Source organism: Myotis myotis, unplaced genomic scaffold, assembly GCF_014108235.1.
Source record: "Myotis myotis isolate mMyoMyo1 unplaced genomic scaffold, mMyoMyo1.p scaffold_m19_p_3, whole genome shotgun sequence".
Lineage (NCBI taxonomy): Eukaryota > Metazoa > Chordata > Mammalia > Chiroptera > Vespertilionidae > Myotis > Myotis myotis.
Genome location: NW_023416335.1, coordinates 175,943,489 through 175,967,839, shown reverse-complemented (window position 1 = coordinate 175,967,839; position 24,351 = coordinate 175,943,489). Strand labels below are relative to the sequence as shown.

Genomic DNA, 24,351 nt, shown 5'->3' with positions numbered 1-24,351 from the left:
CTAGATTATAAGAATGTCAACTTCCAGTGGAGCAGGAACTTACTTACATGGACCCTGCATCTGCCACAGAGCTCTCACTTGAACAAAATAAGAGCTCCATATATCCACCAATAGCACATGCGATCAGCTGGCTTTAATAAAGACAATGAAAGGGAGGCAAGAGGGGCCCTCTGTTAACAACCCCAAGCAAAAACCTAACGCAAGGCATGTTCACCCACATGCACATTTCTGTATTTTAAAGTACAGGATGGGGGGGGGGGGGAGTCAAATTGAATAGCATCATCCAGCAAGCATGCTCCAACTCATCCTTATTTCCCCTACCCTTTTCATTTTTTCTGTGACTATTTTAAGCTCAATTTCTCCTCAAAGAATTTATCCCCAGAATCTCTTAAAATTTGCATTTGAATGTGGTCTTCTTACACAATGGGACTATTCTGTAGAACAGAGATCCTCTTATAAAACCTGAGTGGGTTAGTACTACAAAGAAATGTCCACCTTGGTAATTACTATCAAAATATGTATGATTCTTCTGCTTTGATTGGACATATTAACAAAATGTTTCCACGTAGCACTGTAAGGAGGTGACAGTGTCACTCAGGGGCGGGTCTCTTTCCTTTTCCTCTCCTGGTTGGTAAACAGCTGAGGATCTGACCTTTTACGTATTTAATGAGTGGAGAAAAGGTGAGCCCAAAAAAACCACCCAGAGTCAGCTTTTAGCAGGCTCTGGACTGGATCCATCCCCAAGCACTATATGTAAATCCTTTCTTCTCCCTTGGTTCTCAAAAGAGAGCTTGGCAAGGAGCAAGGCCAGGAATCCTGTCAACTCCCACCATCCAGGTGCATCAATAATGTCCCAAAATAGGCTCCGGGAGCCCACACATCCTGAACGCACTAGATTTTCGGTATGTTTGCATCTGTGTGTTTTTCTGAGGCAAATTCCTTGGCTTTGATCTTCAGTGTTAACTTGGTCTGTGATTCCAAAAAAGATGCCATCACTGCTAAGCATGTCCTATCAGCTCTGCCTTTACTCTGGCTATCATTTTCAGAATAACAAAGACCAACCCTGGATATTTCTGCCATTTCCTCTGTGAGATAAATGGCTGCAGGGAGGGAAATGGCAGGGTGGGAAGGAAAAGGTGCTGGGGAAGGCTGGAGTTGCAATACATCTGAATGAAAAAGCACTTCTTGGGTTGTTCTGCTTTGGGAAGCTTCATTTCTCCATGAAGCTGGTTTATTTTAACACAGTGTAAAACTTAGAAGTGGTTTCCTTTCTATAAAGCAACAAACCATAGGGTTTAGGATTTTTTTTTCAATGGTAAACTTTGGTAAATTCATAGTTCGTTTCACTTTGAGTTCACTATGATGGTTATTTCAGTGAGTTATATTTATAAGGTATCTTTTTGTTTAGAAATTCTTCCTCTGTGAGAAATTCCATTTCCTTGAATGTTAACCTCCTGCAGGCACCAAATAATTTACTCTTAAAATGAAGCATCCCAAAGCAATGACAGCCTAGAATGATGCAGAGAGTAGCAGTTGAAAAAAAAATGACCTCTTTTCAAGTCTTCTATTTTTAGTTGTTTACCAATATTAAGTAACAAAATAAGCCAAAATGGCATGGCCCCCTTTTTTTGATAAACACAAGGCCAAGCTGAGATCCCTGAGCTCAGAGAGGGAGCACCCCAGGGCTGAACGTTCTGCATCCTTTCCTCTTCTTCCCCCAACTCCCAACAAAAACAAATAATAACAATATTATTATTAATGATAAAAATGGAAAATAATTAATATGTGCCTGAGTGATTACATTGTAGCAAGTTATTTACCACTTACAACAAGTCTATGAGGCAGAACATTGTAATTCCTTTTTACAGAGGAGGAGACCAAAAAAAAAAAAACTAGAAGCAATACTTAACTGTTATATCAGGGTCTCTCAGCTATTCATTTCAAACACAAGCTAAAATATCTGAGGTGCCTTATAAGGCACTATGCAAATGCCATCACTGATTTACTTTCCAAGGAAGCCAGAGAAAATCCCAACAACAAAACCAAACCACTGAGGAAACCACTAGAATGGGAACCAAGGGTCCAGGGTTCTATTCTTGTACTTCCAACTCATTTGTTATGTGACTTGGAACGAGTCCACAGGCGTTCCGTCTTTTGTTGTTTTTTTCCCCTTTATCAATGAGAGTTGGACTAAATGGTTTCTCTGTCTCTTGGAGTTATACATCATTGTGAGGTTTAGGTGTTTCACCAAATGATGACATCAGAAATGACAACTGAGGAAAAATAGAGAGAAACCTACTGAAAATGTAAAGAAAAAGCCAAGGGATTAGGAGAAAGCAAATATTAATTGGCTCCCATTTGAGTGGAACCTTCATAATGTACAGTTGCCTATAAAATACATTATTTATTTTGTAATTTAATTTTTATTGAGGTAATATTGGCTTATAACATTACATCAGTTTCAGGTTATGCTCACCACCATAAGTCCAGTTTCCATTCAACACCATCAATTGAGCCCCTTTACCTGTTTTGACCTCCCTCTATCGCTGTTCCCTTCTGCTCACCACCAATCTGTTGCCTGCCTCTATAAGCTTGTTTTTCTTTTGTTTCTTCATTTCCTTTTTAAATGTATTTTTTTATTTATTTTCAGAGAGGAAGGGAGAGGGAGAAACATAGTAACATCAATAAAGAGAGAGAATCATTGATCAGCTGCTTCCTGCACGCCCCCTACTGGGTATCAAGCCTACAACCCGGACATGTGGCTTGACCTAGAATCAGACCATGACCTCCTGGTTCATAGGTCAATGCTCAACCACTGAGCCACTCTGGCCAGGCTAGTATTTGTCTTTTTCCATCTGATTTATTTCTTTAGCATAATAACCTCAAGGCCCATCCACGTTATTGCAATAAAAAATGTTTTAACATTAATTTGGGTTGTTAAAATAGAGACAACACACCCAAATTGGAGTCACTTGTTCTAAGCCCATGTCACCAAACCAAGACTTAATGCTACCTAATTGTAAGCTAATTACAATTACAACCTCCCCCAGGAGTGGAATCTTAAATCAGTCCATCTGGTCAGCACTGTGAGATAATCTACCCGATAGACCCCTGCAGTCCTCTAGAGCAGTGGTTCTCAACCTTGGCTGCACATTAGAATCACCTGGGAATCTTTTTAAAATCCTGATTTCTGGGCCTCATCCTCCGGAAATTCTGTTTCTTTGTTATGGGGTGGGGCCACAACATTAGCAACTGATCGATGTTTCTCTCTCATCGATGTTTCTAACTCCCTATCCCTCTCCCTTCCTCTCTGTAAAAAATCAATAAAATATATTTAAAAAATAGAAGATATATATATATATATATATATATATATATATATATACATTAAATGCTTAAAAAACCAAATAAAATTTTAAAAATATTAATCTGCTTCCAATCTGATATAGTAGGCAGTTAGACAGACATGAGCAAAGTGGGAACAATAGGCCAGGTACAGAAGGTCACCAGAGCCAAAAGCCCCGGGTGCTTAGCAACAAACAATTATAAGGAAGGACTTCACCCCCAGGGTGATCTTTCCTTCCCTAGCATATTGCTGGTCATGTGCTTTATTTGTGTACTTTCCTTTTTATTGAATTTATTGAGGTGACACTGGTTAACAAAATTATACAGGTTTCAGGTGCACAACTTCACAACGCATCATCTGTACACTGTACAGTGTCTCCACCACCTTGCTGGTCATGCAACTGAGACCTGATCTTTCTCATTCCTGTCTTGCAGTTGTAATCCTCCCCTGACCTTCCCTCTCCTGGCATGTTGCTAGTGATGTGTGGTAGACCCCACTGAAGAAGGAACAAGGGGCCAGGGAACAGCCTCATACGGCTCCCATACAAGCCCTGGAGATAACATCTAGGCCTCAGTTGTGTTTCAGCTCCAGGCCCAGAAAAGCAGTAAGGCAAGGTGGGGTGACACCATGGCTGACACCAGAACCAGGTGCAATGACTGATGATACCCTGCTCTGGTGCCAACCAATCAGTGGAGACCAGGACCCTGAGGTATTCCTCACCTGAAAAGCTGAAGAATACTCCATTGGGAGCTTCCCGTAAGACCTACAGATAAAAGCCCTTAAGCCAGTGGTTCTCAACCTTCTGGCCCTTTAAATACAGTTCCTTATGTTGTGACCCAACCATAAAATTATTTTCGTTGCTACTTCATAACTGTAATGTTGCTACTGTTATGTATAGTAATGTAAATATCTGATACGCAGGATGGTCTTAGGCGACCCCTGTGAAAGGGTCCTTCAATCACCAAAGGGTTCGCAACCCACAGGTTGAGAACCCCTGCCTTAAGCCAAAGGACCCAGGGCACTCATCCTCTCCCTCTAGAGCAGGCCTCTGGCTTTCTCCACCCCCTTCTTCTCTAAGGCACACTCTCTCTGGAGCTCTCCAGCACCTTCCCCCATCTTCTTCCCTAAGGTACATTTTCTCTGCCTATCTTTATCCTATGCTCTGATGCTTTTCCTTTGCCTCTGTAACTTATTTCCCGAGTCCACACAGCCCAGCTGGCTCATTTCTTCCACGGCTCACTTCTTCTACCCATGTGACTTTCTGAATAAACTTTTGCTAGTATTTGAATTTCTTGGCTCAGGATTATTTTCTTAGCCAAACTCAAGGACTAAAGTCTAACATTCTGATGCAGTTTGCCATTAACACATCAACCCCCTTTCTTTTTCTGTGTTTTCCTTACCCTCTGGTACTATACCAGGGTCCAAAATAAGAATGGTACTGTTTCCCTTACCTTAAATCCTGGTGGTTTTAATGAAGATATTATATTATTCTTTCCAGCTCTTCTCAGAATCTCTCAAAACCCAATAACTTTGCCTGAATACCAGCTCCACTAGCAAACATCTCAGACACAAAGAGTTGTTACTATTTAACATTGTACCGATCCTATATAATAACGAGGTAATATGCAAATTGACCCTCACACCCTCATCACAAGATGGCCACCTCCACATCATCACAAGATGGCCGCCCCATGTCGTCACAAGATGGCCGCAGGGGAGGTTCAGTTGGGGGTGACCAGGCTGGCAGGGGAGTGGTTAGGAGCCAGCAGTCCCGGATTGTGAGAGGGATGTCTGACTGCCAGTTTAGACCCAATCCCACAGGAACTGGCAGTCGGACATCCCCCGAGAGGTCCCAGATTGGAGAGGGTGCAGGCTGGGCTGAGGGACCAGCCCCCTCCCCAGTGCACAAATTTTGTGCACCGGGCCTCTAGTAAATTATAAAATGCTATATAACAAATTCCTTCCAGACATCAGTCATACTAATTTAATTTCTCCTGCTCTGTCAAGGTAATAAAGGAGATGAATAAAGAGTCACAAATTATGAACAAAATGTTGAATCCAAAGCTTTTTAGAATAGGAATTCAGAAATCTGCTTCTCTTTGAAACACAAGAAAAAGACATTTCAGTGAACCAAAGTAACAAAGATAAAGCTTACATTAGAAAAAGATTATAAGCTTAACAAAAGCAACAAAGGAAATTTAAGTGGGTTTGGGTTCTCTCTTCAATGCACTCTCCTTGAACCTATAAAGTGCTTCATCTAAAATCTTAATAAGCAAAAGCATTCCACAGAGGAGCAGAACAACCTTTGATGTCTCCTTTGATATTTAAATGAAGATTCTGAAGGGAAGAGCTAACTATTCTAAGACAAGGATGCATTTCTCAGTTCAATCTACTCAGAAACCCAAATTGACTCTCAATACCACATTCTGTGGCTGTCACTATATCTGTTGAGAAATTTTAAACTCTTAACTCAGTATGTTACTTATAAAGAAATATTTACTTAGATTATCACACATAGAATGCTGGAAATAAAGTCAGAGAAGACAAGGGGGAATATAATTTCAGTTTTCTTAGCTATTCTAAAAATTCAAGTTAGAATTGGAAGGACTCAAAACAGCTCAGGTAGTTTTACAGATGAGAAAAAAATACAGAAATGTTAACTGACTTGCAAAAGGTCATAGTCCTTCAGTGTCAAAGGTCAATGAGTTTAAGCTTCATTAATTTAGTCAGATGGTCTAATTTATATTCTTTCTATAATGAATTTAGAAGGAATTTTTATGCTTCCTACATGTAATAGCAAAAATTTAGTTTTGTTGACAGCACCCTTTCTGTCAGTAACAGCTCCAGGTAATTTTATATTCATTAATAGTAGGGAATATTCAATACATTTAGTTGTGCTAGTCACTGTACTAAGCACATTAGCTTTTTACTTTCATTTAATCCTCACACCAGTTCTGTGAGTCCATACTTGTGAAAGGAGTGTCTAGGGGTAAAATAGGCAGGTTTAGGAAATTTTGGGAATTAAGTGGTCCCTGGAAAAAATGCACAGGGCTACAGAGCAGCAGAAGGTACATTCCCATAGAATAAGGGAGCTGGGAGCTGCAGAAGGTATACATTTACAGAATAAAGGGAAGGAACCCCCTCATTCAGAGAGGGAAGAGGAAAGCCCAAAAGGAATAGGGAAACAACAAAGGAGAAGAGGAGAACCTCACATATCTCATGTGAGGTTTAAGCTCTGAAGTTGCCATAGTGACCAATCAGAGGGGATATCAAGGCACAAAGAACTGCAGTCTTTATAAACCTAAGGAAAGGGGACTTAGTGGGATTCTTTCCCCCTCCCCACTTGGGAGTCTGTGCTTGTTTCTCAATAAATTTCCAACTTTTATTATACCATCTTGCCCAGAGGAACACCATGCGTTCCAGGTTCCAGTCCAATTTTCCCGTTTCATTTGCCTGTCCCCATCTTATGAAGGAGGGTTAAGGTATTTACTCAGGATCTGCAAGTGTCAGAGGTAAGACCCAAATCCAAAACCAAAGCAAGCACTACTCTATACAGCATAAAAGTAAAATGGAGATGGTTTATTCAGCACAGTTTCAACATAAATTATTTATTAAGTGGCATTTCTGCATGTTAACAACACTGGCAGCTGCACAGGGACTGGAGTAGGCAAAGGGGCGGGACTGAGCACAGCCCACCTTGGACAATGAGGGCTCCTAACAAACACCATAGGCAGCCCCCATTCCTGTACCTGGTCCACTACTCACAGTATTTTAGTCAAGTGTCTGAAATCTAAATAAAGGAATTAACATTAAACTAGAGCTTCAAAATCCTCTAAACTTGAACAGCAGTAGACTATCCCTAAATATGATTGATGCCGATTCTGTTTCCCATTTCCTCAGCCACATATGGGCAAAGTGATCTCTCCCCAGACACATCCTTTTCCCCTAAGCCTGCCCCAGTCTTTACTGGTGTCATCCTTGTCACTAGAGCCCTATAGATACTGTGGAGGAGCGGGAAATTCCCTCCTCGACTTCTCTTGAGCTCTTATGACTGGACTGATAATAAAACTGACACAAGACCAAATTAACAGGAGAAAAATCCAATTTAGTATGTGCACCTCGGAAATAAAAAAAACATGCTTGGAGAAATGATCAAAGCAGGCAGCTTTTATTCTATTTAGACAAAGAAACAATAAATTTATGAAGATTCTACAGGACAAAGAAATTTACATTTCAGTACTCTTCAGTAAGTAATCTAAGCAAAGTTAGAGTTTGGGCAGAATTTAGGAAAGAAATAACAAGGTTTGTTTATAGTATAGGCTTTTCAGCCTTGAATTCTTAACTCTGGCTCTAGGGATGTCTATCTCAGCTCCAGCTCCAGCTCCCCCAAAGGAAGGAGGGTGCCTTTCACAGGACAGATTTATTGCCTGCATTCAGGGAGATAAAGGAGGATCAGTGTACCCTTCTTTTTCTTGAATTTATTGGGATGATGTAAGTTAATAAAATTATATAGGTCTCAGCATATAATTTTATAAGACATCATCTGCATATTGCATGGTGTGTTCACTACCCCAAGTCAAGTCTCCTTCCATCACCTTGCACTGTTTGCTTTTCAAGTAACTTAAATGCAAAATAATCAATATGCCAATGTGAGGTATTTGGGAGCTTGCCCTGGACCATAATAGCCCAAAAGGCCCACCTCCAACCTGCTCTTTAGGATTTTCAAACCTTATGGTCAGTACCTAGGACATAGATTGGGCCACCACTGCTAGTGGGAGAGGTCACTTCGTGGTCCAGGGCAGCACCCTTTCCCCTCCACATGCTGCATCCATGTGGAATAAAGGCCAGCTGGCCCAGCTCAGTCTCTCTCCATCCATTTTTATGCTTGTTACTGGGTGAGTAACAGGCTGGAGTCTTATGCCACAGATCCAGGCAGCTTTAATTTAGGGCACGGAGAGGAGGAGACTCACCTAAATCTTTATAAAGCCACATGCTCCAAACCAGTTTTCTCCATTCTAGGGCCTGGATAGTCCTCATGTACATGCTCTGTAGCAACTCAGACAGTCAATCCAGGAGCTCTCACACACTTATGGTTCCATGTACTGAGTTCACGCAGAGGCCGAGAAGGACATTTGGGGACCTGGGCTTCCCGCAGACCTGGGCTCCTCCCAAATACATCACCTCCCTGCAGTGTTGGCCACTAGGGTCAAAGGCCTACAGCAGAGAAGGTGGTCTAAGAAAATACAGCACCATTCACAGGGATACAAGCGACATCGCTGCTGAAGAAGAGAAACCTTTCCGTGGTCCAGAGAGGAGCCCATTTCCTGGGCACCCAGCCCTAATGCCCTTGATTTTAAGGGGGGGAGGGTCTGAGCATCAGAGTTGCAAAAGACCAGGAAGTGGGGAGGGGTCATTCCTGCACAATCTTGCCAAGCACCTTTAAAATTCACTTTTCCTACAAGAATCTTACTTTGGGAGATTCAAGTCTTATTTCACTTGGAACTCCATGTTTTACATTAAAGACAAATATACTCTGTTGTTTTAAAAAGGTGAAACCTTTAAGGCCTCAAGTCTAGGCAATTTGGTTTTATTTTAAATTCCAATGCTCATAGATACTGAAAGCTCCTGAGGAGGAAACTATAAGTAATATTTCCAAGTAGAAATAAGAATGACGCTTGAGACTTAGTACAGAGTATGCCTAACAGGGTGTACCAGGTATACGGTAAACAATCATCATTCAGATAATTGTCAGAGTTTTAATGTTTGTGCAAAATGCCAATTAGTATTGTAGAAGTCAGAAAACCATAATAATTGTCTATATACTTTTCAAATGATTCATTGGTTATAGTAATTTTTAAAAATTTCTCCTAATTTCCTTCTAGACCTGAGTCTTATTTCAAAACATAATATAAAAAGCCTAAAATAGTGATGTTGCCAAAGTAAGTAGAAACTCCAGTCCCAGTCATGATTAATATATATTCCTGCATCCGCCCTGAAGAAGGGCAGACTTTTCCTAATTTGTCCAAAAGAGCAAAAGATGCCCTGACTCAAACATCATGCACCCACCATGCCCCATACCCACACTTGTTTCTACTTCCTATGGTAGGACAGCAACAGCCCTGATCCATTATTACCAGTCATGCACCACATAACATTTCTGTCAACCATGAACCACATTTACAACAGTGGTCCCATAAGATTATAATGGAGCCAACAAATTCCTACAGCCTACTGCATCGTAGTCATCATAATGTTGCAGCGCAATGCATCACTCACCTATTTCTGGGGATGTTGGTGTAAACAAACCTTATTCGCTGCCAGTGGTATAAAAGTATAGCACATACAATTATGTACAGTACATAATACTTGCTAATAATAATAGACAACTATGTAACTGGTTTATGTGTTTACTATACTATACTTTTTATCATTATTTTAGAATGTACTATTTCTTTATAGCAAAAAATGTTTTCTATCAGACAATATGCCATGTTATGCTGGCAGCAGCCTCACACACCTCGTGTTTACCCAGGTTTTTGATTGCATCATTTCTCTTGTGCTTGATTGAATCTCATGTTTTGTTTGCTTTTTGTTTTGTTTTGTTTTGTTGTTTTGTTTTCAGAAAACACACTGTACAGGTTTGTAGCCTCAGAGCAGTAGGCTACGCCATATAGCCTAGGTGTGTTGGAGGCTATACCATCTAGGTTTGTGTAAGTACACTCTGTGATGTTAGTACAATGAAGAATTTGCCTAATGATGCATGTTTTGGAAATATCCCTGTTGTTAAGCAGCGTGACTGTATTTAATACTCACTAGAGCTTCATTGTCCTAATGACTTTCACAGCAACTTTTCTAATATAACGTTCCCATTTTCTTTGCAGCCCATTTCACTTTCTCACTGGCACACTAACATGGTGCTGCTGCATTTCCAGTCAGCAAACCATGTGCAAAGTAACTTAACGGTCAAGTGAAGAATAGCACTTGTTTCTGTCAAAACTCAGCTGAGTTTTCCTTGCAGATTCAGCACAATGTTTTTCCCAGTAAGCATTTAATTCATCAAAGTAAATTTAAAAAATCCTAATCATATAAGTCTTAACACTACCTTTACAAACCCCACTGGCATCAAGGCCCAATTTGAGATTGTTATTTTAGGAAATGCATTTTCCTGTGCTAAACTGAACTCAAGCCCAAAAGAAAGACCTCTGAAATTTTTCCACTCTAGAGTTTCTGGACCTTAGAGATTTTCATATAAAAGACTGGATCTTCATCAAGGGTGACCAGCCAGTCCAGTGTGCCTAGTACTGAGGAGGTTGCTGGGATATGGGTCTTTCAGGGTCAAAACTGGGCAAGTCCTGGGAAAAAAGAAGGAGATGGTCGCCCTGCATACCATTTTCTACAAAGTTCAAAGTGAAAGATAGTTTCTTTTTCTTGTCCTGGACACACACACACACACACACACACACACACACACACACCCCTCCAGATCTTTGCCTTGCTATTTCTCATACATAAGAATTTAATCAAAAGCAAGTGTTTCTCTGGTGGAAGATATCTACTAATTGGTTGAGCCTGCTAATTCTGAAAACATCAGAACTAGAATTTTCTCATCCGCACATTGTATCTGTCTACTAAATCTTTTCGATTTGAATAAGCCAATATAAGGTATCCTGTATAGCATCATTTTATAAAAGTAACAAAAAAGAAAAGATGACAGGAAGAAACAAGAGTTTAATAACTAATACTGTACAGAGTCCCCTATATGTGCTTCCGTTAGCGTAGGTAGCTAACTAGTAATTAATAAGAGAAGGAAAAAAATGGGCAGCAAATGGAAGCAGATGTTAAGTGTGATTAACTAGGAAGTGGTAGCATTCAGACTCCTCAGGGGACAGTCACAAAGGACACTAATCCCCGAGGTCAGCTTTCCAATCTCCCTGTGGGACAACTGGCTCCTTAGCTGGGGTTACTGAGGGAGGGATAGAACAATGGGGGAAATTTCTTTTGCTGAGTGTAGAGGGTAGAGCCAAGACCACTGTATGGGCAGGTAAGTCCATGTGTGGTAAAAGCCAGATGACGAAGCAGAGCTTTTGAGGCATGTGCAGTAGAAGCCAAAATGGCAACATAAAGGGGAGGAGTCTAGCCTGGAAAAACCTGGGAAAAATACCGGAAAGGTAAGGGCATGAAAACCCAGAAGATGCAGGAAAGGGTTTGGATGGTGGAGGGCACAGCACAAGCCACCGAAGAATTAGGAAGAAAATTGGTTAGTTTGAAAGAAAGCTTACCCCCTCCCAAACTCACGGAGATATAACCAAAGATTAACAAAGGCTCAGGACTTGTTTGAGCTCTTTCTCCTCCATGAGCTGTGCAAGCCTGGGCTGAAGCATGGCACCAATTGGGCCAGAGCGCAGCAGGGAGCAGAGACTATGCTGGACTAACGGAGCCCAATGTGAGGGCATGACAGTTCTGGGTCCTGACCTGCCTGGTGGGCACTGTGTTCTCCAGGCCCAGGACTTCATACCCAGTGAGACGGAGCTGAGCCACCTGGTCGTGGAAGAGACATAGGGCTCCTGAGGGCAAGCCTTTGTTTTCACTCCAATAAATCTTGCCACTGTGCCTCAAGTCCTCTTACCCAAGGGTCCCCAAAATGCATTTCTTGTGACTCTGTGAAATAATCTTATTTCCATCAGCAATGCGTCTACTAACCAAAGATAAACATTTGAGTATCAATAAGAATAAAACTAGCAAATAAAGCAAAAGAATCAAGCATTTGTCCTGTGTTGTCTATATATACTGGACCCCCAGGATAACCAAGTATTTCATGAAGAAATGTTTCTTTTGATATATATATATATATATATATATATATATATATATATATATATATATATTCATTCTATCCAATAAATGAAGAGAGAATGATAGAATTAGACTAGCACAATTTTTCAATCCCCACTGAAATAATGAATCTAGGCATATGACAACTCACTTCAGAAAAAGAAAACAATCAGAATTATTTACTTCCTCCTGGAAATACACACCATCATTGATAAAGTATTCTTGTCAAAAATCGAAAGCACAGCCCAGCCCGAGAGGCTCAGTGGTTGAGTGTCAACTTATGAACCAGGAAGTCACGGTTCAATTCCTGGTCAGGGCACATGCCCGATTGTGGGCTTGATCCCCAGTGGGGGATGTGCAGGAGGTGGCCGGTCGGTGATTCTCATCGTTGTTTCTATCTCTCTCTCTTTCTCTCTCTCTCCCTTTCTCTCTGAAATATATATATATATATATATATATATATATATATATATATATCCAGATGCAATCAAATCTCTAGATCTAGCTATCAATTTATAAGAAATACAGCAGATAGAAGAACATATCAATTGACATCATGGAGGTGAAGTAACCAAAATACAGACTGTGGGAAGTTTCAAAGAACAACAACAACAAAAAAGCAAAACCCTCAGCAAAAGTGAGAGCTGCATAAACTCAGTATGAGCACTGCATTCCAACTTCAGCATGGCTTCTAGCAGCCTCCAGCCTAGTTCCTGGAATGACCCAGCCCCCTGTTGAATTCTCCTCTAGAAGAGCTCAGGGAGGGCTGTCCAGAGGATTTACTGTTTTGTTCCAGTTAACTCCTGAAGATAGGCCCCATTCCCTTTCTTAGAGGATTTACTAAAAAGGGTTCATAATTGTAAATCCTTCCTCAGTCCTTTTGAGATATATGTGTCTCCTACAAGCTTGCGGTGTCTTTCTCCAGGATCTGAAAGCCATTCCTGTGAAAGTAATTGTCAGAAAGGACAGGGCCTCTGTCTTCCAGTCCATGGGAGGTCACGAGCCTCACTTCAGTAATTGCCAGCTTGCAGACACACCAGCATAATCACATTTACACTGACCAACCCCTGTCATTTTCCACTTGAGTCTCCATTCTCTCCACCTCCCTACCTCACTCTCCCTTTAAAACGCCCAATCACCTCTGCACAAATTGGAATGGAGTGCCCTACCATCAGTAGTGGCTGAATAAAATCTGTTTTCATGGCTTTAAAGCATGGCTGTGTTTATCTTTGGGAAAAAACTAGTAGCATAAAAAGGGAGAGCTTATGGAATAATTTTGATTTTAAAAACAAATCAAACAATTGCTATGTATAGACATTATTTGTATGCTCTCTAGAACAAACAGGTGAAAAAATATGAAAAACAGGAAATGGATTGATTAATTAGCTATCTGATAATATTAAGAATGTCTTCTTTTAGATATGACAGTGCTATTATCATTGTATTTAAAAGAAGAATCCTTTTATTTTAATGTTTTATTGACATATATGTACCTGAAATGCTATGATGTCTAGGATTTGCTTCCAAAGAATTTGAGGGTGAAACAGGGACTGGTACATGAGGATTCATTATACTGTTTTATCTGACTTTGTACATGTTTGGAATTTTCCACAATTTATGTATGTGTGCTTTTTAAACTAGGATAGTTATTTGACAAAGGACTAGTATCTATATTATATTGAAAATCTCTCCAAACTCAACAGGAAAAAAAAGTTAAATAAAACAAGCAATTCAATTAGAAAATAAGCATAGTCATGAAATGACATTACATTATACAATATATATGAACGATGAGTAAACACATACCAGTAGCCACAGGGGAATGAAAATAGACTGCAGTGAGATAGCACTGATATCACTACATATCATTCAGAACACCAACATAAAAAATATAAAAGCACAAAAAATCGTGACAATACCAAATGCTGGGTAGGATCCATAAAACCTGGATCTCTTCTCCATTGCTGGAGAAAATATAACATGGTACAGCCAGTCTGGAAAGCTGTTTGGTAGTTTCTTAAAGATCTAAACATACAGTTACCTTGTGACCTAGGAATCACACTCCTGGGCATTCATCATAGAGCAATGAAAATTCATGTCCACACAAAACCTGTGCATGAATGTTCATAACAGCTTATTTATAATAATCCCCACTGCTTCCCCCCAAATCACACTTCAATAAAAAGGAACAAATGTGATACACACACTAACCTGGATGAATCTGAAAGACATTATGCTTTAAAAAAACCTAAACTCAAAAGGCCACATACTGCATGATTCCATTAATATAATGTTCCCAAAGTAGCATTATAGAGGCATAAAATATTAGTGGTTGTCAGGGTTTAGAGTTTGTAAAACACAGAGTAAAGGGTAGGCACATGTACCAATGCCAATTTCCTGGGTTTGATATTGTAATACTAGAGGCCTGATGCATGGATTCGTGCACTGGTGGGGTCCCTCGGCCTGGCCTGCAGGAGATCGGGCCAAAATTGGCCTGGTGCACAGATTTATCCACGGCATGTCAGGCCCATCTTGCCCAGTTCTGATCAGGGCCGATAGGGGCCAGCTGCGGAAGGGCCAGGGACTGCAGGAGGACTCCAGGGTGTGTCTGGCCTGTCTCTCCCAGTCCCGATCGGCTGGACCCCAGAAGTAAGCTCACCTACCGATTGGAGCATCTGCCCCCTTGTAGTCAATGCCTGTCATAGTGACTGGCCCAACGGTCAAATGAACGGTCAGACACTTAGCATATTAGACTTTTATTATATAGGAGGATAGCTGTATGCACAATTAAGCTTTAAGAGTAACTGGATGAAGGTTAAGGGGTCCTCTCTGTATTATCTTTGCATGTTCCTATGAAATCTCCAAATATTTTAAAATAAAACGTGTTTGTTTTTTTTTTTTTAAATCAAGCTAATCTAATTCTTAAGTCCATGTCTTTCTCCCTGTACCATGCTGCCTCATCACTGAAGAACATTAAGCTCAAAGCATGAACGGTGTTAAAAACTCATATCTTCAGCACCTGCAGTTACCTTGTTTTGAAAGGGAGCTTAGTGTAGGCTGAATTTGGTTTCTGTTGTAAGCAATTGAATCATCATAACCCCTGGCTTCCTTCCTTTAATATACCAAGTTTGGGATGCAATTGCCCAGACGGTTTCAAACTACAGAGGGTTCACAACTGAAATCAGTGGAAACTCTGACTTTTAAGAAGTGAAGTCAAACTTATTTATATCATTCTTCCAGGAACAAACAAACAAACATCCAGGAATTTAATATAAAATTTCCCCAAAATATAAGATAGATGCGTAAAATTGAGATAAACATCGTCATACTAAATCACAGAGAAGTAATTTATAGAAAACCCTCAAACATCTGAAACTAAATAACATCAAAACTCCACATAAACCTCAATGGCTAAAAATGCCTATATATTTAAAATCTGTAGTCAATTGTGTGTAACATAAATAAACACTAATTATGATCTGTCTTGCCAGATTGTTTCTGAAAAGTGCTGCTAAATGTAACCGTACAAATTTTCTGTTTTAAACAATTCAAAAGTTCATAGAAAGTGGGAAGCCCAACAAAATAAGGGAAATAAAAAGAAGTTAACATACCCAAAGGAAGCTAAGCTTGCAAATAGCTTCTCCTAATTATTAAAGGGTTGAGATGTTTTCACTAACAGGGTAGCTTACAAATAAGTGGAAAAGAATGTATTTCTTATAAAGTTCATAGGGAAAAAAGAACACAGTGTTAGCAGTATTGGCAGGTCAGAGTGGTTAAAAAATAAGAATCAACTTTTCATGTTTACTCTTTTGGGGTTAAAGCATGGGATTTCCAGAGCTGTTTTATCGATATTGACTAATTAGAGAAAAATAAGGCTAGAAAGAAAATTTTAATCTCAAATGTTTGTGAACTCCTAACAGTTTAAGCTAATCATAAATAATTTCAGAAAGTTTTTCTCATATCAGAGGAAATATATAAAGTTTATCTCATGTGACTCTATCATTAAATACAAAGATGACAATTATAACAACAATGAAAAGATGGCTTTCTCTTTCTTTTTAATCCTAAATTGCTTTGCACAAATTTACATCTGATTACTTTCCTAATGTTAAGGAATATCATAATTAAGGTCATTGAGAAATGTTGCTCTTGTTTATTTATTGTTTTGACTCTCTTTCTCAGTCGGATATACTGACCAGACATTGGTCTCTGATTCTAGAGACAGATAGACCTGGATTCAGACTGACTGCTACTTCTTAGCTGTGAGCTGTAACTAGTAGGAAGGATGAAGGAAGAAAATACAGTGTGAGTACTTAGCAAAAGGCCTGGGATACACACACACACAGTTGACTACCATCATTATTTTTTAACACTTATGCAAGTGACTGGTTATAGTGAACATACAAAATTTTTCCAACTCAATAGTTACATAGAAAATGTGTGAAAAAGTCCCTTGTTCAGATATGCCATGCTATTTTTAATAAAACTCCAAGAACTTTTCCTTTCTGTTACAAATGGTGCTTTCTATTGCCAATCTAAGAAACTGCTTTTTAAAGAGTGAGTGTAGGATGATGAGATCATATCTTTCCAATACATGTTTTTATTTTACAACTAAAATGCATTCACAGACATTGTAAATTAAACTTAGTTCAACCAAGCAAGAAAAGATTTTCCTTACTAGATATCAACATAAATTAATTAGTACTTTTATATTGTTGGCACAAAGATTCAGAAAAAAAATTCCCAGGCGTAATACAAAATAGTCAACATTCTAGAATTTAAAACTGCCCTACTTATTTTTATGTATTTTTTCATGTCTTTCTCCATTCAAATGCAGTGGTATAGTATTCCTTATTTTCAAATTTATTTCAAAAAGAAAATAAATGACTCCCCACGAAGTCATACAATTATGAATAAACTAATATTAAATGCAATACATGAAGATTTTTGTGCCTAAAGATTCAATTTTTCGCTACCTAAATTAACATGTTTTTTTTTTTAAAAAAAAAAAGACAAAAAGTAAAGAAATAATATCCCACTCTATGTACTTATGGTTCTAACAAAAATTTCACAAACCTGACCACTAATTTTGAAAGAGCAAATTACTGTTTTAGTTCCCACTGAAAACATAACTGCCAGCCAGAAAAGACGAAGAGGCCTGGTATGCAATACTGCAAGTAGTATTGCTGAGAAGCTTAATAAAACCTGAAACTTGACAAAATGGATGGGGAGCAATACCAAGATTAAATCAAGCAAATTTCAACTTTCTAAATGGGTTCCTTCCTTTATAAGCAAAGTAGGTGAGGGCACCTACAGAAGGTGAACAAACTACTCATTGGCCTCACATTTACTGTGGTCTAAAACTGTAGACTATTATATAGTAGGATTGTTTAACAAAAAAAGTGAACCTGGGATGTTCACTTTTCTTGGCTCTAAAAGCTGCATTATTATCCATTCACCACTCAACAGTTATTAAATTTTTACTCAGCTCAATCCAGCATCTACTCAAGTCACTAAACTAAGACTTCTACTAAAGCCACCAAACAATCTAATACCCTAACACACTTTGAGTCTTTGACTGGACATCTTAGCTACATGTGACATTGTTTATCAACCCTTCTTTCTTGGAAATATCTTGGATTCTTTGAAAACCTGCATCTCTAGTTCCCTTTAAATATTTCTCCATCCTTTCTGAATCTCTTCTGTGGCTTTTCTTCTTCCATCCACCCCTAATATGCTATTTTTTCAATGACAGATTTTATTTTCATATTAAACACTATCACTTAATGATCTCGTTCACTTTTAGGAGAGAACAGTTTGTTTCATTTGCTGATATCTGTGGTATAAATCCTCCCTTCATGGCTGATTTCAAGTCACCCATATGATGGCACTGAAGATGAAGTTGGGAAGAGATGCACAAAATTGGCTCTTGACCCAGTAGGAGCCAGTCCCAGCACAAAGCTGTGCTCTAACCCATATCTCTTGCCAGACATCATCCCTGAGCTTGTTTCACACATCAAACCATCTCTCCCTAAAACAGACGTTCTGCAATTTCTTTTTGTGTGTGTGTGTGTTTTATTATTGTCAGACACCATCTTTATTGGACAAGTGGCTATTTAATTCGTGCTGTTATTTTTCTTAAAATACAAACTAAATTTTCCAGTATTTGGTTGAAATAATGACTACATAAACGCATCTTTATTTTTGTCAGTAATTAACATATTGCCAAAAGAAGTAAGAACATTAACACATTTTGAAACAAATATATTAATAAAAACATGAATTTTATACATTTTAAGTGGCAAATTCTAAGAGGAGAATGTGTACATATCTATAGCATTAATTAACATATGGACAATTAAGTACGCATAATCAACAAAAGTCAATATTGATCTAAAAAGTGGGTGTTAAACCGGTACTATTATTTAATTTTATTTTTTTAAATTTTTTATTGATTAAGTTATTAGATATGTGTCCTTATCCCCACATTACCTCCCACCCTCCCACTCATGCCCTCACCCGCCCTGGTTGTCTGTGTCCATTGGTTAGGCCTATATGATAGCATATAAGTCCTTTGGTTGATCTCTCTCCCTTACCACCCCCCGCCCTTACCTTCCCTCTAAGGTTTGACGGTCTGATGTTCTGCAATTTCAACTCAACACTTTCATCTCTAAATCCCCCTCATATATTTTCTATTATACCCTACCTAGAAGTCAGACAGTCGTATCTGATTCTTTCTTGTTCATCAGCCAGAAAATCCATTCCAGCTATGGGAATCTCATCTCTATATAAATTAATTGAAGTGTTGTTGTTGTGTTTTTTTTGTCTCATTGCTATATCTCATTAAACAAATGGATATATTTTCACTAAATTTGGAGTTTATGTAGTATGACCAGAATTTAAATATGGATTATAGCATATTTTAATATTTATTAGTCTATTTTGTTACAAATAAATATATGAATAAATGTGGAAGAAGGGAAAGCTCATTCTAACTGTTGAAAGAAAACAAATAAATGTACAGGGAATAGCAGAATTAGAAAATTCAGCAACCATAACAGCAGTAAGTGAATCAAGCAAGAAAACATTAGTGAATTTTAAAATTGTTGGGTGGAAGCATATTTACAATCTCAATATGATCCCACAAATCTATTTATTAGTTACAAAAGGGGAAAATAGCTTCACAATAGGGAAACCTGGTAGATACTACCCTAATTAAATGATCAAAGTTAACACCATCAATAATGTAACAAATTGACACCAGGTATCTCTTGATATAACGCACTGAGAAGGACACAACATCAATTCTGTTATATTCCTGCCAAAAATACATAGCCTAAATCTAATCTTGGCAAAATATTAGAAAAACCCCAATTAAAGAACATTTTACAGAATAACTGGCCTTATACTTATAATAAATCTCAATGTCATAAGAAAAAGAAAAAATGATGAAATATTCTCGATTAAAAGAGGCTAAGAGACATGGCAAGTGAACGCAACACATGATCTGGGACTTCTTTTGCAATAAAAAACTTTACTAGGACAATTGATATTAGGTCCGCAGACAAAGAATATTATTGCTTTAACATTAATTTCCTGATTTTGATAATGTGGTTATGGAAAAGAATGGCTTTATGCATTAGTAAGCTATGGCTGCTATAACAAAATACCACAGACTGGGTGACTTAAACAATAGAAATTTCTTTTCTTACAGTTCTGGAGGCTAGAAATCCAAGTGAGGCCACTCTCCCTGGCTTACTGGTGCCTGTCTTCTCACTATATCCTCTGTGCACTCAGAGAGAGAGAGAGAGAGAGAGAGAGAGAGAGCGCTCTCTGGTGACTCTTCCTTTTCTTAAGGATACCAGTTCCATCAGATTGAGGTCCCATTCTTAATGACCTTATTTAGCCTTAAATATCTCCTTAAAGACATTATCTCCAAATATTAAAACATTGAGGTTAGGGCTTCAACATATGGCTGGGGTGCACAATTCATTCACAATACCTTGTTTTTAGGAAAGCAAGGGGGAAATATCTATGAGGGAAAGGGCATCACAAGTTCAATTTAGAGTCTCTAGTACAGTGGTTCTCAACCTTGGCTTCACATTAGAATCACCTGGGAATCTTTTTAAAATCCTGATTTCTGGGCCTCATCCTCCGGAAATTCTGTTTCTTTGTTATGGGGTGGGGCCACCACATTAGTAACAAAGAAACAGAATTTCCGGAGGATGAGGCCCAGAAATCAGGATTTTAAAAAGATTCCCAGGTGATTCTAATGTGCAGCCAAGGTTGAGAACCACTGCTCTAGTATCTGAGACTAGTCAAACATTACCAGACAGGGTACCCCAGACTGCAATGCTTATTTGTAACAGTGCTGTTTGCCCCTTGGACAACTCCATACAATGTGCTCCAGAGTGCACAGCAGCAGGGGCTAGATTATTTAAGTACTAGAGGCCCAGTGCACAAAATTCATGCATGGGGGGTGGTCCCCTCAGACTGGCCTTCACCCTCTCTCAATCCGGGACCCCTTGGGTATGTCCAACTGCCGGTTTAGGCCCAATACCTGTGGATCGGGCCTAAACTGGCAGTCGGACATCCCTCTCGCAATCCGGGATTGCTGGCTCCTAACCACTTACCTACCTGCCTGCCTGATTGCCCCTAACTGCCTCTGCCTTCCTGCCTGATCACCTCTAACTGCTCGCCTGCCTGCCTGAACACCCCTAACCACCTCTGCCTTGGCACCTGCCGCCGTGGCTTCATCTAGAATGACATCCAGATTGACATCCAGAAGGTCGTACGGCTGTCTGGTCTAATTAGCATATTATGCTTTTATTATTATAAATGGTTAATAGCTCTTCTAAGCAACTCTGCATAATAATCTCAGAGACTAAGTAATGCCCTGTACCTTATTTCTCAAATTACATTAAATACTGGTCAAAGTCCCATATCACACTCTTGAAACTCCCTCTGCCTTTCTGATTCTACCAAGTAAGTTGGATCTTAAGCAACCAAAAAAAAAAAAAAAAAAAAAAAAAGAGGTTTCCACAAACCTGCTCCAGGCTAGGTAAGAATCCCAATATGCCAGTCCCTAGTGCTATCTATGCCACTATGGGGGCAGCCAGGTGAGGTGCAGGTCCTCTATCAGACCGGGTCTCAGATATTCATGACTCTGTCCAGGCAGTATGGTCTCTTAGAACCAGGAAGCTCCAAATCTGGGCCTTCCCAAAGCCTAATGCTCCAGTTTTGGAATACAGCCACCTATGGGGGCCTTACATGCATGATCTCTTTTATCATTTACTCATAACAGCTCTTTGAAATTAGTACTGTCCCCATACATAGATGAGAAAAGTAAGGCTCAATAACCTGACTAAACTGGTAAGTATAAATACAGGACATTAATAGTTATATCTTATGACAGAGTTTGTCCTTCCTTGCAGTATCCATTCTCCCCATTTTCTTAGTAACAGACACACAATTTTTAGCGGGACTCATTGCTGACCAATGAGAAAAAAGTAAAAATGTCAGGTGGGCCTACTAAGAAATCTTTTTGAAAAGCAGAGAAGAACCCCATTTGTGTCCTACTACAATCCTAACTCCGTAAACTTGGATGCAATGGCCAGAGTGCTAGCAATTATTTTAGACTATAAAGATAAGGACCATAACCTGGGAGTGGAAGAACAGAGAACTTGGACAAAAATCTGGCAAAACAAAGAGAATTAGACAAGTTTGAGGAGCCATCACACCAAACTTAGGCTATCTACCTCCACAATTCATTGAAATGGAGAAAAAGAAGCTACTATCTTACTTAATCTACTGTGTTGCTTTTTTAAATATAGTAGCTGAACTTCTATAAATTATACCTATTTTTCTAGTAAAATATATACAATGTGGCTGATTCTGGACTCTGAAATTTATCTCTATTCTCTAACTTTTATAACTTTCCCAGGGTACATAGCTGAGAAGACTGAGGCACAGAGATTTCTAATACTTTCTTGAACATCCAGAACTTAAATTTATAATGCAAGCTTGGATGTTTTAAAATTAATAGGAATTACCTTCCAGGCTTGTTAGATGAATGAGTGCATAAATATGCCCCCATCTGCATTCCATAATTTTTTCTCTCTTGTCCGCTGTGGAGGATCCCTTTCCTACAGAAGCCACTCATTCACCACTGACTTGCTCAGTGGTCATGGTAAAGAAGATGACCCTGCTTGGACCTTCACCTCTCCACTGCATGGTAATGATGTTGATCATACAGAATAGATCATTGCATATTTACCCAAGTCCTTTACCTGAGCAAGACTGCATCCACCAACTGCAGTATCCACATTTACATAAGTCACTGCTGGCCCTTATTGACAACCCAATAAATAATGGGATGAATGGATATCTTTTGAAACCAATCCCTCCAATAAGACAATTTGCCAAAGTGACCTTCATCACAATGCAAACTGGGTCATCTCACAGCCTCTTAGAGAATTTTTGTTTTGTTTTGTAATAGGTGGTAAAGGGCTTGGTACTAAATTTTAGCAAAGACAGTAAATGAACTGCTGCAATCAGCGCCTTCTTTGTTTTAAACATATTGCTTTTCTTATGAGATGAGATGGGGGAGGGGGGGGAACATGTTTGCATCTCAAAACAGGCTAACCCAAGCACTAGGCAGTATATGAGATAGGAATCTCCATTTTTATATAATCTCAATTACTAAGGCATATTGCTTTTGCATTTTATATATGAGATGTGACAATAAAGTAATGAGATCAGTTTTTTATTTGGTTCATAAACTGGCACTGATGGAAATTCTAAAATACGTCTGAGGAATTGCAAAATGGATGGGGAAAGTTTATAGCCAAGATCATTCATTTCAAAATATATAACATTTTTATATATGTTAAGTTCTGGTCTATTTATTAAAACTATTGTCATAGTACTTGAACTTCACAGCTCATATATACAAACATTTTAATTTGGTGACAAACATTAAATCACTAAAGAGTATGTGTGTTTTCCTATTCTTTGAGTTTTTCAAGACAGTCTTTCATTTTATTTTACTACATTTTGAAAAAAATTTTCCTGGTCCCCCTTGAGACCAGGATTAAATAACTGCTTTAAGATGAAAACTCTACTTTGGATTCTTTACCATGACTGTTCAGTTGACTATCATCTAAAGACAAAACTAAGGAAGCAATTCTCAAGCATTCAGATATTAGCATTCACAGAGGAAATATTTTAGGAGGTTTCATAAGACATGTGATTATGTGTTATGTGTGTCATGATCCCAAAAGTAAAAATAAATAAATAAGCTTACTCCCCCAAAATGTTATACTTGGGTCTATGATAAAGAAGGCAGAGGCAGAAAAAGCAAAACTGTGAGCGAGCTGCAGAGATGAATGTGTGTTAGTAGAAAGAAAAGACACGAAGTGGGATTATTCAGACTCAATGCCATGAGGCTCAGATGGGCACCAGTGACCACAGAAGACCTGATGCCATGCTCAGAAGGTAGCAGATCACTGAAGGAAAGGACATAACTCAAGATCTTAATAAATCAAAGAAAGAAGCTATGAATAGATGAGAATGTATTCTTTTTGTAGAGACTAGACAAGTATAATTTATTTTTAAAAATAAATAACTCGAAAGTACTCTCAGCTCATGAGAACATTTTGATCTAAATGACCTCTGTGTACACTGTTATTGCTCTCTTTTTTAATTCTCACCAGAAGATATTTTTCCATTGATTTTTAGAGAGAGTGTAAGGGAGGGGGAGAAACACAGAGAGAAACACTGATGTGAGAGACATATGTCGATTGGTTGCCTTCTACACGCACCCCGATCAGGGCTAGGGATTGAGCCTGCCACCAAAGTACATGCCCTTGACCAGGAATCGAACCCAGGACCCTTCAATCCATAGGCCAATGCTCTATCCACTGAGCCAAACTGGCTAGGGCTACACTATTATTACTCTTGATAGAGAATATTAAAATTGTTCCAATGATCTTAATATACTGATATGTCTTGTATCTTTAGTGATACAAACATTTATATGCAAATATATAGAGCAGGATTATTCACAATGACCCAAAATAAAACCATTTAAATGTCCACTATCTGAATAAACAAAATACAACCGAATACTATTTGACAATAAAAGTAAATGAAATAATGACATATGCAATCAC

At 38.8% G+C, this 24,351-nt stretch overlaps 1 protein-coding gene across 5 annotated transcripts in view; it reads right to left on the bottom strand.

Moving 5' to 3' along the window:
• The window catches only part of TMTC1 (transmembrane O-mannosyltransferase targeting cadherins 1), a 238,146-nt gene that overhangs the window by 123,688 nt on the left and 90,107 nt on the right, over window positions 1-24,351 (bottom strand). The gene's annotated exons all lie outside the window — the stretch shown is intronic.